Source organism: Lutra lutra, chromosome 4 (genome assembly GCF_902655055.1).
Source record: "Lutra lutra chromosome 4, mLutLut1.2, whole genome shotgun sequence".
In the NCBI taxonomy this organism is placed as follows: Eukaryota; Metazoa; Chordata; class Mammalia; order Carnivora; family Mustelidae; genus Lutra; species Lutra lutra.
The window spans coordinates 9,062,364-9,077,231 of record NC_062281.1 but is presented as its reverse complement, the minus strand read 5'-3'; the positions used below and the strand labels follow the sequence as shown (position 1 = coordinate 9,077,231).

The 14,868-nt window shown below is 48.7% G+C and overlaps 2 protein-coding genes across 3 annotated transcripts in view; one reads left to right on the top strand and one right to left on the bottom strand.

Moving 5' to 3' along the window:
* The window catches only part of SLA (Src like adaptor), a 32,584-nt gene extending 23,445 nt beyond the window's left edge, over positions 1–9,139 (bottom strand). The window contains exon 1 of one of the 2 annotated variants that reach the window (XM_047727289.1): positions 8,949–9,139. The gene's annotated coding sequence lies outside the window, so the exon portion shown is untranslated. Of the gene's footprint in view, positions 1–5,462; positions 5,548–8,948 lie in introns of those variants that run through there. The other variant, XM_047727290.1, reaches the window with a different exon arrangement.
* TG (thyroglobulin) overlaps positions 1–14,868 on the top strand; it is a 237,827-nt gene that overhangs the window by 171,962 nt on the left and 50,997 nt on the right. The window lies entirely within an intron of this gene.

Below are 14,868 nucleotides of genomic sequence, written 5' to 3'. Positions count from 1 at the left end.
GTTTTATGCAGGGGCTAGAGTTGGGAGAGAGGGTAGGAGACACATAATTGCTTCTAGGAACAATAAAGAAAGGGCAAAAGAGAAATGAGTTAATTAACATTAGATCAGAACATTTGGTTTCTTTCTCCCTTTCCCTCGTGATGTCAGGGATCAGAGCTGGTATTTGCTTCTTAGCTTCCCCCGAGTCTTCAGACCAATCCTGTTTTCTTTCCGTGAACTTGGACCTAAGGTGACTCTTCTGAAAAATGAGAGGAGTGAAAAAGATGGTCTCCAAAGACAGAGCCGCTTAGCCCCTTTTAATTCTAGGAATCAAGACTCGGCGAGTTTTTGAAGACAATTATTAGAAGGATGATCATCACTTTTCTTATCAGGTCCCATGGCAGAATCCAAACCCTGACTTCATCTTCTTCAGGGTCAAGGGAAAGCTGTTCCGATGTGTTCCATCCTCTGGTGGGCAATTGCCTCCCACCCCCACCTCCCTGGGAGGCCGACTTGCCCCTCCCCCTTCTTGGTGTGGAGGTCAGCTGTGAGCTCATCTGTTCACACTGGGAGAGCTGGAAAGGTGTGGGGTAGGGCAGCAGGAGGCACACCTACCTCTCCTGACTTTGGTGCCGATGTCTGCTGTCCTTTCCCGGGGACCGTGCCACTGCCTTTCTCCAGGGAGGAGGGAAGATCACCTAGGACCCCTGGGCAGTGCAGATGCAGGGCATAGAGAGGTCCCATGGCTGCAGGGAGTTACCCCTGGGGGTATGGGAGGTGGCGGCCAGCACAGGCTGTCTCTGGCTAGGTTTCTGTGTGACCAAATCAGGGATCATTTCACTGTGTGTTCCACATTATCTTATAAATACAGGGGGCGGGCTTCTGAAAACCTTCCATTCTGGATGGTGTCCTGGGACCCTTCTGTGTGCTCTATCCACTTTGGGCTTCTAATGCCTGGGCCTTGCTGTTGGAAGGGCGAGTAGCCTGAACCCCACACAATGCATTGAAAGCGGAGGGTTGAGGGAGCCCAGCTGTGGGAAGACGGGTCTGGGCTTTGTAATAAAACCAGGAACAGTTGGAGAACCTGGATGACATGGTTTAATTAATATAGAAATCTACTTAGGGATGCAGCCTTCTGTTTCGGCTTAGCAAGTCCCCCCACAAAGAGTGGCTATAAGTCCACTGGCTTCTAAGGAGTGGAAGTGTGATGCCCCCAAGGGGGCCCCTCACTGTCCACCACACCGGGACCCCAAAGGTGGCAGTAGTCCCTGGGGCCACCACCCCCACCATAGCTGATCAGCCCTTACTCTGTGCCCAGCACCAGGCGAAGCATTTTCTAGTCATCATACCCTTGTCACTCACAAGTCCCTTTGAGAGGTGAGATAAGTTTTGTAACTGGTCCAAGGTTCTATGACTGGTAGGAGGGATGTCTGGCCCCCAAAGCAGCTCTGTCAGATTCTAATTGCTGAGCTCACAGCCTCCATGAAATGTTGCCTTGCTTTCTTGCCCCCTGGTGCAGAGAGAAATGATTTTTTTTAGGGCTCTCAGAGTAAACTTCTGGGACCATAAACTTTGGGAGGAGACTTTAATACGAGGGGCAGGGAGGTCTGGAAGGGTCTCTGGTCGTCAGCTGGCAATGTTTGGAACCCACGTCTGGGGATCTGGTTGGAGGGGAGCAGAAGGGACAGGAGAGAGAGAGGCAGGGAAGGTGAGCTCAGGCCTCAGCTCTTAGGCCACTTGCCGTGATCGAAAGAGCCGGAGTGAATCACATGGAGTGCTTTCCACCCTTTCACGGTGTAAGAGAACTGATAAATGCTACAGGGGTCGAGGGGAAGAAACAAGAAAAAAGAGCTGACACCATCCCAATTTTATAAAAAAAATAAAATGCATATGCATATATGTATAGAAAAATATGAAAGGAAATTATTTCCAAGATGTTTGCAAGGGCTCTCTCTGGGTAGCAATTTTATAAGGTAAACACACCCATTTCTTTTTTACACCTTTCCAAAATCTCCAGATGTTCTCCCACATGCATGAATTGCTTTTACCACCAAAACCAGACCTTGGACAGAATAAGGAAGACTTGAAAGGGTTTTGAAGGCAGCAAGCCTGAGTTCGGATTCCAGCTCCCAGCCTCCTGGCTGTGTGTCCTTTGGCAACTTACTGCACTCTCTGAGCCTTGATTTTTAAACACACACACATGGGGTACAAATACGTGTCCTGCAGGTTTGTTTTGAGGATTGGATTACAGGTCCCATCTGAAGCAGGGATAGGTTTGATAAAATCAAATAGCCATAAGCTTCCCCAAGCTGGATCTCTTGGTGCTACTGGGGGGGCCCAGCTAACTGCTTGCAAGCTTGAACAAGTCTCTTCACCTTATTGGGATCTCAGCGTTCTGAAATACGACGGGACAAGGGTTGGGACGGATGATGGCTCATGGCCCTTTTGCCTCAGTGGCCTGTTCACTGTGACTGGTGCCAGGTCCCTGCCCAGCTGACTTGGGACTTGCTCGGTACCACTGGTGGTCTTGTGCTACGCAGCAGGAACGAGAAGAGCCAGAACAGGAGCTCGGCATGGGCTGGTTTCCCTCCCAAGGATCTCGCAGGATATCCGGGGGGCACCCCACCACATCCTGACCTTACCCAACAGGCGCACCTGCCCCGTGACCCACATTGTTCCCTGCTCTCCTCTCTGGGCAGGTGCAGCCACAGCCTGTCCCCCTTACCCCCCCAACCCTACCATGTTCTCTTTTCCTGGGGCTCCTGGGGCCCTGGGCGGGGCCTGTAGCTAGCTCAGAAAAGTACCCGCATGCTCCCTGTCCCTCCTCCTGCCTGACTCAAAACCAGAGGCTTTCAATTGCCATTTGGAGGAGACCTTGGTATCCTCTCATCCAAGACATTCCAAACCTGGTGGTTGAAACCTGTTTTATGAATTTCCCCAGAAGCTTAATATGTAACATCAATCAAAGCAAGCTGCTGGTTGGGGACTCGGGGTTCAGCGCTGCTGCCGCTCTACTCCTCCTGAAGGGAAAACCCAATCCCAGGATATATAAAGCACCAATTAAAAAATAGCCGTTCAGTGCCTTCATATTACAAAGAAAAGGCTCAGAGAGAGCAAGCAACCTGCTCAAGGTCACTCAGGAAGCTTGGACAAGGGCCATGACTCCCTGTCCAGCACTCTGTCTACCGTTCTGCCCAACCCCCATGTCCACGAGCCTGTGTTCTGGCACCTTCTGCACCTGCGTGCCCAGAAAGGAATCTCCTATATTATTAGGCTGGCAGGGAATCTCAGCTTTACCCTAAGACAGGGATGGATGCATCCTAAAAAACATTTTATGCTCATTTCAGGATGCATTGGGACGAAGGCTGATTTGGGGTGAGTTGGTGCTGAAGCAAACTTCAGTCTCACCCCTGAGTACCCCACTAAGCCTCTTTCTGTCGTTTGTTTTCATTTAAAATGTGGGCATAGCCACCAATGCCTTGCTGGGGTTTCACAAGGAAGGATTAGGGAGAGGAGATATTACAAGATGTGCAAACCATGGGCTCTGTGTGGCCCCCGTCTCTGCTGACAGGGGCCGTGCCACAAGTAAGCAAGGGCCTTGGGGCCCAGACCTGGTGGCTATCTGTGCGATGTGGTGTCCCGCATGGTGAGACGGCCTGAAAGTCAGTCCTGACTCGGCTTTAATATTTCATTGTGTAAAAAGAAGAAAGTCCCTCTTCTCATTTGTTTCTTTTCTAGATCAGTTTTTTATGCTCAGAGGCTGATGTAAATATATATATATATATATATATATATATATATATATATATATGACCCAAGATGACATCCTAAATACCAGCAGCGAAAAGAAAAGTGGTAAAGACACATATTTGGTATCAGATTACACAGATACACAATTACAGAGAATGGGAAAACTATAAATATGAGCAAGCTTTTTCTTTTCCTTGCAAATCTGGCTACTTGGGAAATACAGGTTTCATCAGAAGTAGGGGGTTGAGGCAGATTTGCGTGTAGACATGAGAGGTCACCTGGATACGTGGGCCCAGGGACGTAAAGTTAGTGACTTGTTTCCTATATCACATTTCACAGCAAGACTTAGTTGGGCTTTATATTCACAAACATGAATCAACTCTGTGGCTCATAACCTTATCACACAAGATGGAAATTGATAGCTTGTTAATAACCTCACTTGCATATGTTAAGCCACCTACTCCAGTGTCCCTGCCCCTCACTGGGGATCACTCATCACAGCACAGACTTGAGGGTCTTACCCCGGGGTGCTCAGACGGTTCCCCTAGTGGGACTGGGGCACCAGTCTTCCTACAAAGACCCCAGGATATTTGCATGTGCTATGGGGGGGTGAACTCTGAGATACTCTTTTTTTTTTTTTTTTCTTTTTTCCACCTCCCCGGGAACCTTGCATTGCCTTTTAAGTAAATTATAATTGTAATGGTTACTTGTGTGATTGTTCAAGAAAAGGCTGTAAGTAAAGACAGTGGTCAGATCTGGTTTTACTCATGGCTGGAACAAAGAAGCTATTCCAAGAGGGAAACAAAATGGGATAGGTGGAAAGTGGAAAAACAATGTGCACTGGAGAGAGAGAGTGGGTGAGTGGTGACCTAGTAAATTGTAACAGTGATGGGGGTTGGGAGGGGGGGCTCTACTTGGTTGGGTTTCATTACTTCCATGGTGTAAATATTCCCACTGTGGCTGATCTCAAGTTTGCAATGTGACCTCACCAAATGCGGAGTTAAGAGATGGGTGCAACGGGCCCTCACAAGCCAGTATGCCCCTGGTCCCAGGCCCCTGTGGCATGAAGAGACTTTCTTCTGACAATTGTCCTTATTTGGAACAGGTGCCTGAAGACATCCCCGTTGTTATCGCTAGAAGCATCCACTACATGGAAGGTCTCAGTTAGGTATTTGAACTACACTGGCTCATCTGATGCCCCAAAGAGCCTACCATTTTGTACAGGAAATAGAGTCTCAGAGAGGTTGAATCACTTGCTCAGGGTCACACAGTTCATTCGATGGTGGTGCCAACTTTCAAAACCCTGATCTTCTGACTACCAACTCTGATTCCTTCACCACCCTCAGCCTAGAACAATAACATTTTTAATCTTTTAACATGGCCCTCAGAGAGTTATCATTGCTGGGGAAGCCAGAGAAGCACACAGGCCTGGGAATCTGCATGTACCTGCCCAGGTCCTCAAGTCCCCTTGCTGCTCAGTCAGACAGTGCTGCTCATGGATAGTGGCCAGCCAAAGAGCCAGCTGTCCGGCTCTCCCCTCACACCCCTGCCCCTCTGCCTCTGAGCCTGCAGGCACTGAGGGTAAGCTGTTCAACTTCGAGTCATCAGATCATTTGAATGGGTGACTCCAGCCCTGGGATGAGGGAGAGTGAACCCCTTTCCGCTCCTTAATTTTCTTAATTTTTACTTCTCACAGCATTGCATCTTTAGAAACCCACAGTGGGCTGACTAACCTCTCAGAGACTTGGGGCAAGCCACTTTCATTCTTTGCGTGTCAGTTTGCTCCCCTGCAATAACAGGTAACCAGATGGAGGGCTCCCTGGTGTTCATCACAGATCCATGCCAACTCCCCACAGGGCCGAGTGTATGGCAACAGAAGAAAGACAGGAGCTTACTGTGTGTTGCAGAAGTGTTTCAGCAGTACTCTCCATTTGACTCTCACCACGAATCTATGTAGGACGCGTTGTTATCATTATGCCTTTTGTATAACTGGGGAAACCAAAGCCAGGGCATTCTGAAACCTGTTTGGAGGTCACCCAGTTGGTAAGAGGGGAGGCAGGAATTTAAATCCAGACATCTGGGTCCAGAGCAAGGCTCTTAACTATGTGCTCCTAAGCATCAGGGAATGGATGAAGGATTGTACAAAAGCTGAATCATCCTTTCTTATGAGAAGATCATGGCCTTACTCTCTTTTGGGCGTGCTAGAGAGTCAGGTACTAATGGGGCAATTCCGCAGACGGACCCTGAGGTGTATTGATATGAGCCTAGATCAAGAAGTGAGTCTGACACTCCAATGCTGGGAGTTTGCAATCAGAGGGTGTAAGGAACAAGTGATTGTCCCTGTGACTTGGAGGCCATGGCTGGGGGAAGGGAAGGAGTGGAAAAACTGGCAAGTCCTGCAACTGGGAAGGGCCTGGCTACTGCCCAGGATAACGCGAGAATTACATTGCACGAGCTTCACTAGCAAACCCCTGCTCTCTGTCCTGGGCCCTGTTTGTTCCCTTCATGGCACACAACCATAAGGCATTGGTTTCTCTTGAAGGGGTCTTACCCAACCCCACCCCAGCTGTAAACTTCCTGAAAACATGGTCCCATGTCTAGTATATTCCTCAATGCAAAAACAACACAACAAGCAACAACAAAACCACGTTACCTAGCTGGTGGCTGGCACGTAGTAAGCATTCATTTCATTCAGTTGAGGGTCCTGAAGGTATCGTCTTAAAGTGCCTGGGACAGCCCAGCGCGGCTGGACTGTACTTTTGCCGCCTGTCTCCTGTGCTGTTCCCCTGGCCCCACCTGCCACACTGCAAGGCCTCCAGCCACGGTCCCTGCTGCCTGGCCAGTGCCATGGAGGAAAGTATGACTTTGCAAAGCTGTATGACAACAAAAGGGAGCCGCTGAACCTTCGAGGCCCTAGGGTTTCTGTCTGTAGCTCAGTTACCCTAATGAAATAAGCCCCCTCCCTTGGTGGTTCTCAGATGGGAGGAAGTGGTCTGGACCCAGGGTACTTATTTCCTTCGGAACGCCTGGGGAGCTGAGAGGGAGGAAGTCGGTCACACGGTATGGCCTCAATGCATATTTATTAAGGGAAGGGAGGGATGGAGGAATGGATAGCTGTACTCACAGGGCCCCACTCAGCTTGCTGACAAGAACTAAATAGTCTGGCCTGACATGCTGGAAAGGCTTATGAGAATTTTTAGCTCTAGCCTCTGTCAGATCTGGGGGAAATAATTCTTGCTGAATGTGCAACGAAAACTGAAAAACAACAACAACACAACAAAAAGCAATACCCTTTATGAATGCACTAAGCTGGTTAGGGTTTACCACAATGGAGACTTACTAAGTCTTAAAAAAGAGACCGTCGCTTTGGTAAGACAATGCCCAGTCCCAAACTCAGATGGGGGAGCCGTATCTGTTACAGCCGCATCATACGGAGAAACTAGCGAAATAAGCATTAAGAAAAATCAAGGAGCTTCCTGCTCTGTAGCTGGTGATTTGATTCGTTGTATTAACGCTGTCTGTTACCGCGGACGTCACCTGTGCTGCCTGAGGAAGCGGATGTCCTCTCCTTTCTGGGTCAGGAATGCTATCACTAGCTGCTGCTTAATGCTTACCATCTCCTGTATATGACATATAATTTAACCTTCTTACAAACGTACAAGGCCTTCTTATGCAAAGGACACTAAGACTCGAGAGGCAAAGGGGCACTGTTCAGAGTCACACAGCTCCTTGGGGGCTGACCCAGAATGTTGATGCAGGTATAACTGATGACAGCACTGACTTCCATGAAACCATCTTGCTTCCTTGACTCTAAGGACCTGTTTCAGACACAGAAGTCTAAATGGATTTTGATCTATTCATAGGTTTTTAATATTATGATTATACTTTTCAGGACACATTTAACACTCTTGAATACCATTCTTCTAGCTGGATAAAATCATTTGCAAAAGATGTTGCTGGAACTTTGATTTGGGTTTACTTCGCCAATTTTAAAAGGACCATAGCCCAGCTTATAGGTTGATGGCTCAGCGTCTCAGAGCAAATTACAGAATTTGCAGACTATGGGGATATATTTCTCTTAGAATAAAGAGCACTGGTTTGGTACATACTTTTGTCCTTCATGTACTTGCTGTATTGGAGACTCTCCCCTCCCCCACCTCAGCCCTCAGAGCCCTTAGAGCCTCTCACCAGCTGTATGACTTACACAAATGACTCACCCTCTTTGAGCCTCATTTTCTCATTTGTCAAAAGCACGTAGTAAGCATAAACTTGCGGGATTGTTCTGAGGACTGCAGGAAAATAACTCACCATGCAGTGACCCTCCCCCGCCACTCAGCATGGCCACACATCACCAACCCTTTGCACCTACACACACATGGCCCCAATTTAGGACATTCTGAGGCCAAAGCCCAGGTCATTTTCCTGGCATTAAGCTCTCTGGATGTGTTGGCACCTTGAAGAAAGCGGAGTATGCCGTATTCCTGAGGGAATTCCAGCTCTCCAAAATCATCTCTAATCTCCTATGTTTTCACCTATTTGCCTTTCCTTTAACCCTCCCCCCGCTACCGTACACATACCTCCTTCTCTGTTTGTTGCTCGTCACTGTTGGTTAGCATCGGCATCTTCCCAAAGATCCACCACCCAAACTCCCAGAAGCACTCCTGCGATCGGTCAGCCTACCTGGGCTCTGTGCGCATTTTAGATGTCAGGACTCCCTGCTGATAGCGTTTATTGAATACCTACTATGTGTCTGAAATTGGCCTGGGTACTTTGCATATGTTAGCTCATCTGCCCAATACCTATTGAGCTGGGTACTTCTCTTTCCACCTTACAGAGGAGAAAATGAAGGCCTGGAGAGGTTTAATGTCTTGCCCAAGGTCATATAGCTAGGAACACTGAGAGCAAGCAGGAGCTGCCCTTAGTATGAAGCCTGCTATGTGCCAGACTATTGCACTGTAGCTAGAAAATCTCCTCTGGCAGGAGTGGCCCTGCCCCCAAGATCCCCGGCCTGTCTTGCCATATGTAATTCTGCATCAAATATTCACCGGACAGCTGCCATGTGCTGGGCTCTGGGTCAGGTGTCAGCCTCCCTCGAGACGTGGCCCTGACTGTTCTCACAGAGTGCTTTCCTGTCCCCAGAAAGTCAATGCTCTGCCAGTTGTGGGTCTAGGAGTCGGAGGTTCCTCCCCGCCCGGCCCCTACCATGTCCCCTATGATACCTTCAAAAGCTGGGCATGATCTCCCCTGGGAGTAGCTATGGAGGACCCGCCGGGAACGCCGTCACCGTCTCTCCATCAGCTGCTGCTGCTCCAGCACAGTGAGCAGGTGGCCAGGCCTCTGCGGGCACAGAGAAACCCAGGCTATCAAGAAGAACAGCAGTTGCTACACCAGCCACACACTTCCTCTGCTAGAAATGAGGAAGGCGCGCGGGACTTGCAGAAGAGCAGGTTCCTGTTTTTAGTAACCACTCTGAGTAGGCTTCTCTCTGTAAGGACAGGGAAGACCATGGCATTATTATTTTTTATTTATTTATTTATTTACAAAGTGCTTGGGAATGTGTGCAACTTGATTCTAAATGCCTGGGCCGTGCTCAGGCTCTCAGAAGCTGGGGCCTTCTTCTCTCATTAAAAGGCAGGGGAGGCTGAGAAGCTGCTCTCACACATCCCCAGAGCTCACTGTGTCCAAGGAGGCTGGCGCTCAGGCCTACAGCATGTCTTTTCTCAGCATCCTGGTTATTATTGCTTTTTTTGTCCCTGTGAAGCGGCCTCTGGAGCAGAGCTTCTGCCCGGGCTCTGCCACAGACAGGGTTTAATTGGCAGAGGTGTGAAATAGTGGGCATCAAACCCACTACAGAAAGAAGCTGCCCATCAGCCTTCTGGGGCAAGACAGGCAACCCCTCTGCTGTGCTACAACCAGAAGAAACTAGAAAGGATATGAAATGTAGTCAGTCTCCCCGCAGGTTCTAGATTAAAAGTGACTAAGAAAACGTGGTGACTGGGTGCCGTGTGGGATGCTTGGCTGGCTCCTGGATTGAGGGGAAAGACCTAGAAAGAACATTCTTGGGATGGAGGTGAGGGGTATTCACACAGATACTGCACTGTAGATAATATTGTGTCAATGTTAACTTTCTGGGCCATGACAATGACACTGCAGTTATGTGGGAAGATGTACTGGTTTTTAGGGGATACATGCTGATGTATCTGGAAGTCAAATGTCATGATGTCTGCAACTTTCAAATGGTTTGCTAAAAGAAAAAGAACTATATTATGTAAATAAATATAAATCAAGAAAAAGACGAGGGCCCCTGGGTGGCTCAGTCATTAAGCGTCTGCCTTCAGCTTAGGTCATGATCCCAGAGTCCTGGGATTGAGTCCCACATCAGGCTCCTTGCTCAGCGGGAGCCTGCTTCTCCCTCTCCCTGTCACTCCCCCTGCTTGTACTCTCTCTGTCAAATAAATAAAAAGTAAAGTCTAAAAAAAAAAAAAAAGACAATGAGAGAGGCAGAAAGCAAATGTGGCAAAATGCTGACATTTGCTGAATCCAGGTGAAGGGCATATGTGCCTTGTACTATTTCAACTTTCTGATGGGTTCAACATTTAGAAAATAATAGTATATAGCTCCCCATTCATAATATGTGTGTCCCCGTTCACAATATATGTGTCTTTCCATGGTGTGTGGGAAAGCTCAGGCACATGGGGACTAAGGGCTGTTGGTGGTAGGACTGCCAGTGAATTACCTGCTGGGGCTGGGACGGCCCTCCAAGAGCCCTGGTTGGCCCCCCACTTCAAAAAGATGATGGAACAGAGTGTCCAATGACTTTCCCAGAATCACATTCCCGGCCCCATCACAGAGCCAGGATCAGTGTCCAGGACTGATGACGCACTGCTCCCACCCAGCAGTGTCAACATGACCTCCCAGGGACAGTCATTTAGAAACCTCACTCAGTGCACTTGTCAAATCTATTGAAAACATCAGGGCCACTTCTAAACTTGAACTCTGTACTAGATAGTGCTTCCTTAGGCAACTTGTGAAAATACCCACTCTCTGGATAGGCAGCCCAGGAAGGCAGAAAGGAAATGTTGAGAAAGATTCCGATGGGGAAGAACAGAGGGGCAGAAGTTAAGCCAAAGTGGAGTTTCACCCCCCACCCCGATTCACACGGAGGAGTAAAAGAGGTGTGGGAGGGGGCTACTTCCCACAAGTGGCCAGTGGGGGGAAGGCCTGTAAGTGAAGGTACCATTAGATGAGACCTGGCCTGGGACAAGCCAGTTTGAGAGGTGCAGGAGGGACCTGTGGCTTGGCACAGGCTTTAGGGTTCGGGGAAGCTCCAAGTCTGATGGCAGAGGCAGATGACAGATAAATGGGGGACCACAGAAGGGTCTCCATCAGAGAACACAGTCCATGAACAGGAGAAGCTGCTGCAGAGAAGCACAGGATTTGGAGCCCCTGGTGGCCAGGACTGGAATATCGGCTCTGCCTGTTTCTGCTGGGTAATTCTGTGATGGGGGGTGAAGGGCGGGGTGCGGGAGTGCCGCTAACTTCCCCTGGCTTTGCTGTTTCTTCATCTCCTTCTCACTTTGCGGGGTAGCTGCCAGGAAACAGAGGGAGATTGAGAATATGTTCCTAAAACCACCAACTCTGCTGCATAGGAGCTGACCTGTGGCTTAAGCCGTGGGGTGCAGTGGTGGGAGCCTAGGTCACTATCAGCAAGAGCAGGGATGAAGCCAGGTCAGCCAAGCGCCTAGGTACAAGTGTCTGCAAGTGACCTCAACTTTAGACCTCTGTTTCCAGTTTCCCAGTGGGTTTTCAACCTTGGCCCTATGGACATTCTGGCCAGACCATTCTATGCTGTGTGTGTAAGTGGCAAAGGGTGGGGGACTGGGAGTGGAGGGGGGAGCTGTGCTGTGCACTATTGGATATTCAATAGCATCTGACCCCTACTTACCTGATGACTGTAACACTGACTTCTGCCAAGTCATGACCACCAAGATGTCCCAGGCGTCATCATTGTGCCCTAGGGAGCAAAAGTACCCCTGAGAACCACTGGATTACAGCTGTCCTACAGAGGTATGGGAGCATTGAATAGGTCAACCTGGGAAATGTTCTCTCATGAATTGCAAATGATGCTCAGTTCAGCAAAATTTATGACAATTGCAAAGTTTTTTTTTAATTAACATATAATGTATTATTAGCCCCAGGGGTACAGGTCTGTGAATCACCAGGTTTACACACTTCACAGCACTCACCATAGCACATACCCTCCCCAGTGTCCATAACCCCACCACCCTCTCCACACCCCTCCTCCCTCCAGCAACCCTCAGTTTGTTTTGTGAGATTAAGAGTCTCTGATGGTTTGTCTCCCTCCCGATTCCATCTTGCATCATTTATTCCTTTCCTGCTCCCCAACCCCCCCACGTTGCCTCTCAACTTCCTCACATCAGGGAGATCATATGATAGTTGTCTTTCTCTGATTGACTTATTTCGCTCAGCATAATACCCTCTAGTTCCATCCACGTTATCAATTGCAAAGTTCTTATGTGTCCAACTTGCCTTGGGAACACAGACAGGGAGGGAATCCTCAGATGCGACATGAGTAGGGCTCCATCCCTCCCTGCCCTCAAGAAATTTCTGATCTTGTGGAGGAAAAAGACACACTGTCAGATCCCCAAGGGAATATATGAAAGATGCCAATAGGGTGGGAGCCCAACAGGGGTGTGGACTCTTGGTTACATGGGCACGGTAAGGATGGTGGGACTAGATTGGATTGTTGGCATTCAAGGTCACTGATGTTCTGAGTCAGTACGAGAGATAAAGTCATAAAAATACTTGGCAGGGGATGCCCCCACCAAATACCTCAAGTATAAGTATCGGGTCAGCTCCAGCCCAGTAACAGTGTGTCAGGAGACCCCAATTTAGGGCTCAGAAAGATGCTCAAGTCTATCTGTGTAGAAAGACCTGCCTTCTGGAAGGATTTTCCAATTAATTAGCTATTAGGTCCCAGGCTATGGCCCCAGGCAGATTAACAACATGCCCTCACAGGCTGATGATTGTTCTATTAAGTATGAGGTCATCACGTTACTGAAATGGAATGTTCTCACCGTGTTCTTAACCTTGTCAGGAGCCAGGTGCTATGTTCCCCAGTTGGGGGACTGGCAGGTCTCTCAGCCCAAGCACCAAGAAGCCCATTTCTCCATCTTTGGGGGCAGAGGGGCTCCACGTCCTAGAAAGTTAAGGCGACTCAGTCCTATGTGGCAAGAGTGGGGTGGGTAAGCCCCATGGTTTACAGCTTGGTCTAGTATTAGCAGACTCCTGGTTCTATTCAAATGTATCTTTCCACATAAGTTAAAGTTTCGAAGATGAGAAAGGCAACCTCGGGAACTAATAAGCTCCCTCTCGGTGTAGACGGTCAAGTGTAGGCTGGCCCATTTAGTAGGGAAGCTGCATGAGCATATGCTTGGTACTGTAAGACTATAGAGGGGATCCTCTGTATTTAAAAGGATTAAACCATATGACCTTCAAGATCCCAGGCAAACTAAAAGTTGTCTCAGAACCAAGTTTATGCCCCTCCCAGAGCTGGGTAAGTGACTCATTCATCCATTCAACCGTTCATTCAACAAATATTTGTTGAGCACCTTCTGTGTGTTAGATGCTGCTCTAGGGGGTTGAGTTAGCGATGGGAACAGTTAATGGCCTAGAAAACACCTGAAGGAATGGGGACAGGAGGGGGAACTCTTGCCTGGGAAGAGAGTTTTGAAATGAGCCCAGAATGACGCCACTGTGGAGATCAGGAGGAAGGGCCGTTGGGGAAATCACAGGACAGGCAGTGCCTGTGGTGTTCAGGGGCCAGAAGGGAACTGATGTTTGGGGACTGCCAGGAAAAAGACTTGGCTCTGTTTATGGTACCTATTTATTCTTCCTAAGTAGTCTGTATGTCACCTGAAGAGACCAAGGTTCCTAGGGTTTAGCTTGCTTGCTCTACCTTAACCAGCTGATGAGGGACACCGTCCAGGTCCAGCTCAATCACTTCTGGAGGTGAGCTCACTGTCACTATTCACTGCCCCCCAGAGGGACGTCCCATGTCCCAGTGCTTCCCTCACACCTTTCCAGCCCTGTGTCTTCCTCCAGTACCTGCTGAAGACTCCTGTTTCCCACAGGACCAGCATCATCCCTTTTCCTGGCATTCAGAGCTCCTCACATTTATTTCTCTAATCCCCTCCCATGACAACATCACCATTCAAGGCCTTGATGTGGCCTTGAATTATCAGAACCTTATGTGGCCCCCTGCACATCAGACAAGCCTCCCACCTCTTCACCATGAACTTTGCCACTCTGCCCTTCCCCTACCTGTGTGGGATGACCTCCCTTATGCAAGACCCAACCCAGAGCTCACCTTGTTCTTACATATTTCCAGCCTCCCCCAACCAAAGATGATTGTTCCCTCCTCAGAACTAGCCTTGGAGTAATAACTGCTCACAGCAGTAGGACACATGCACATGGAAGTCAAGAGCAAGAGAAGGAGTTCAAGATATTTGGGAGATGTGTGACCTTGCACAGGTGTTATTAATCCTCTTGCCTTCCCAGGACTGTGGGTCTGTAGGATAATGTGTACAAACCACCTAGCACAGTGAAAGGCACATACATGAATGTCCCCCTTGCCCTTCAAAGTGGTGCATGCTGTTGAGAAGGCAGGTGAAGGTCCAACACATGACCATTGATCCTCACCTGAGCCTACCCCAAAAGAAATGACCCATAATTATCCACTAATTAAATGGATAAATGAAGGTCCTGCACCTGCCTTCTGATCAAAAGCCTGTAAATTGTGAATGTTGAATTTTACCTCTGGGGAAGATAGTAAGCTAACTACAGGCATCATCTGAGAGACATCAGACCCTCTTGTTTCTCTAAAGATGGCAGTTGTTTCTATTTCTGGAACCATCTCCAAAAATGGATAAGTGGTCCATCTGGATGGGCTGAATTCTCCAGCAGGCAGGGGACCCACATGTTATCCGATTCTCTGTGTTTCTCTGAGAGGCCTCTTGACATAACAGTGTTCTCAGGAGAGAGAAAAGTGAAAGCTTTCTTCCCCCCGCACTCTGCTGTGATGAGTGATGAGCACAAAAGTGTTGATTCACCGGATTT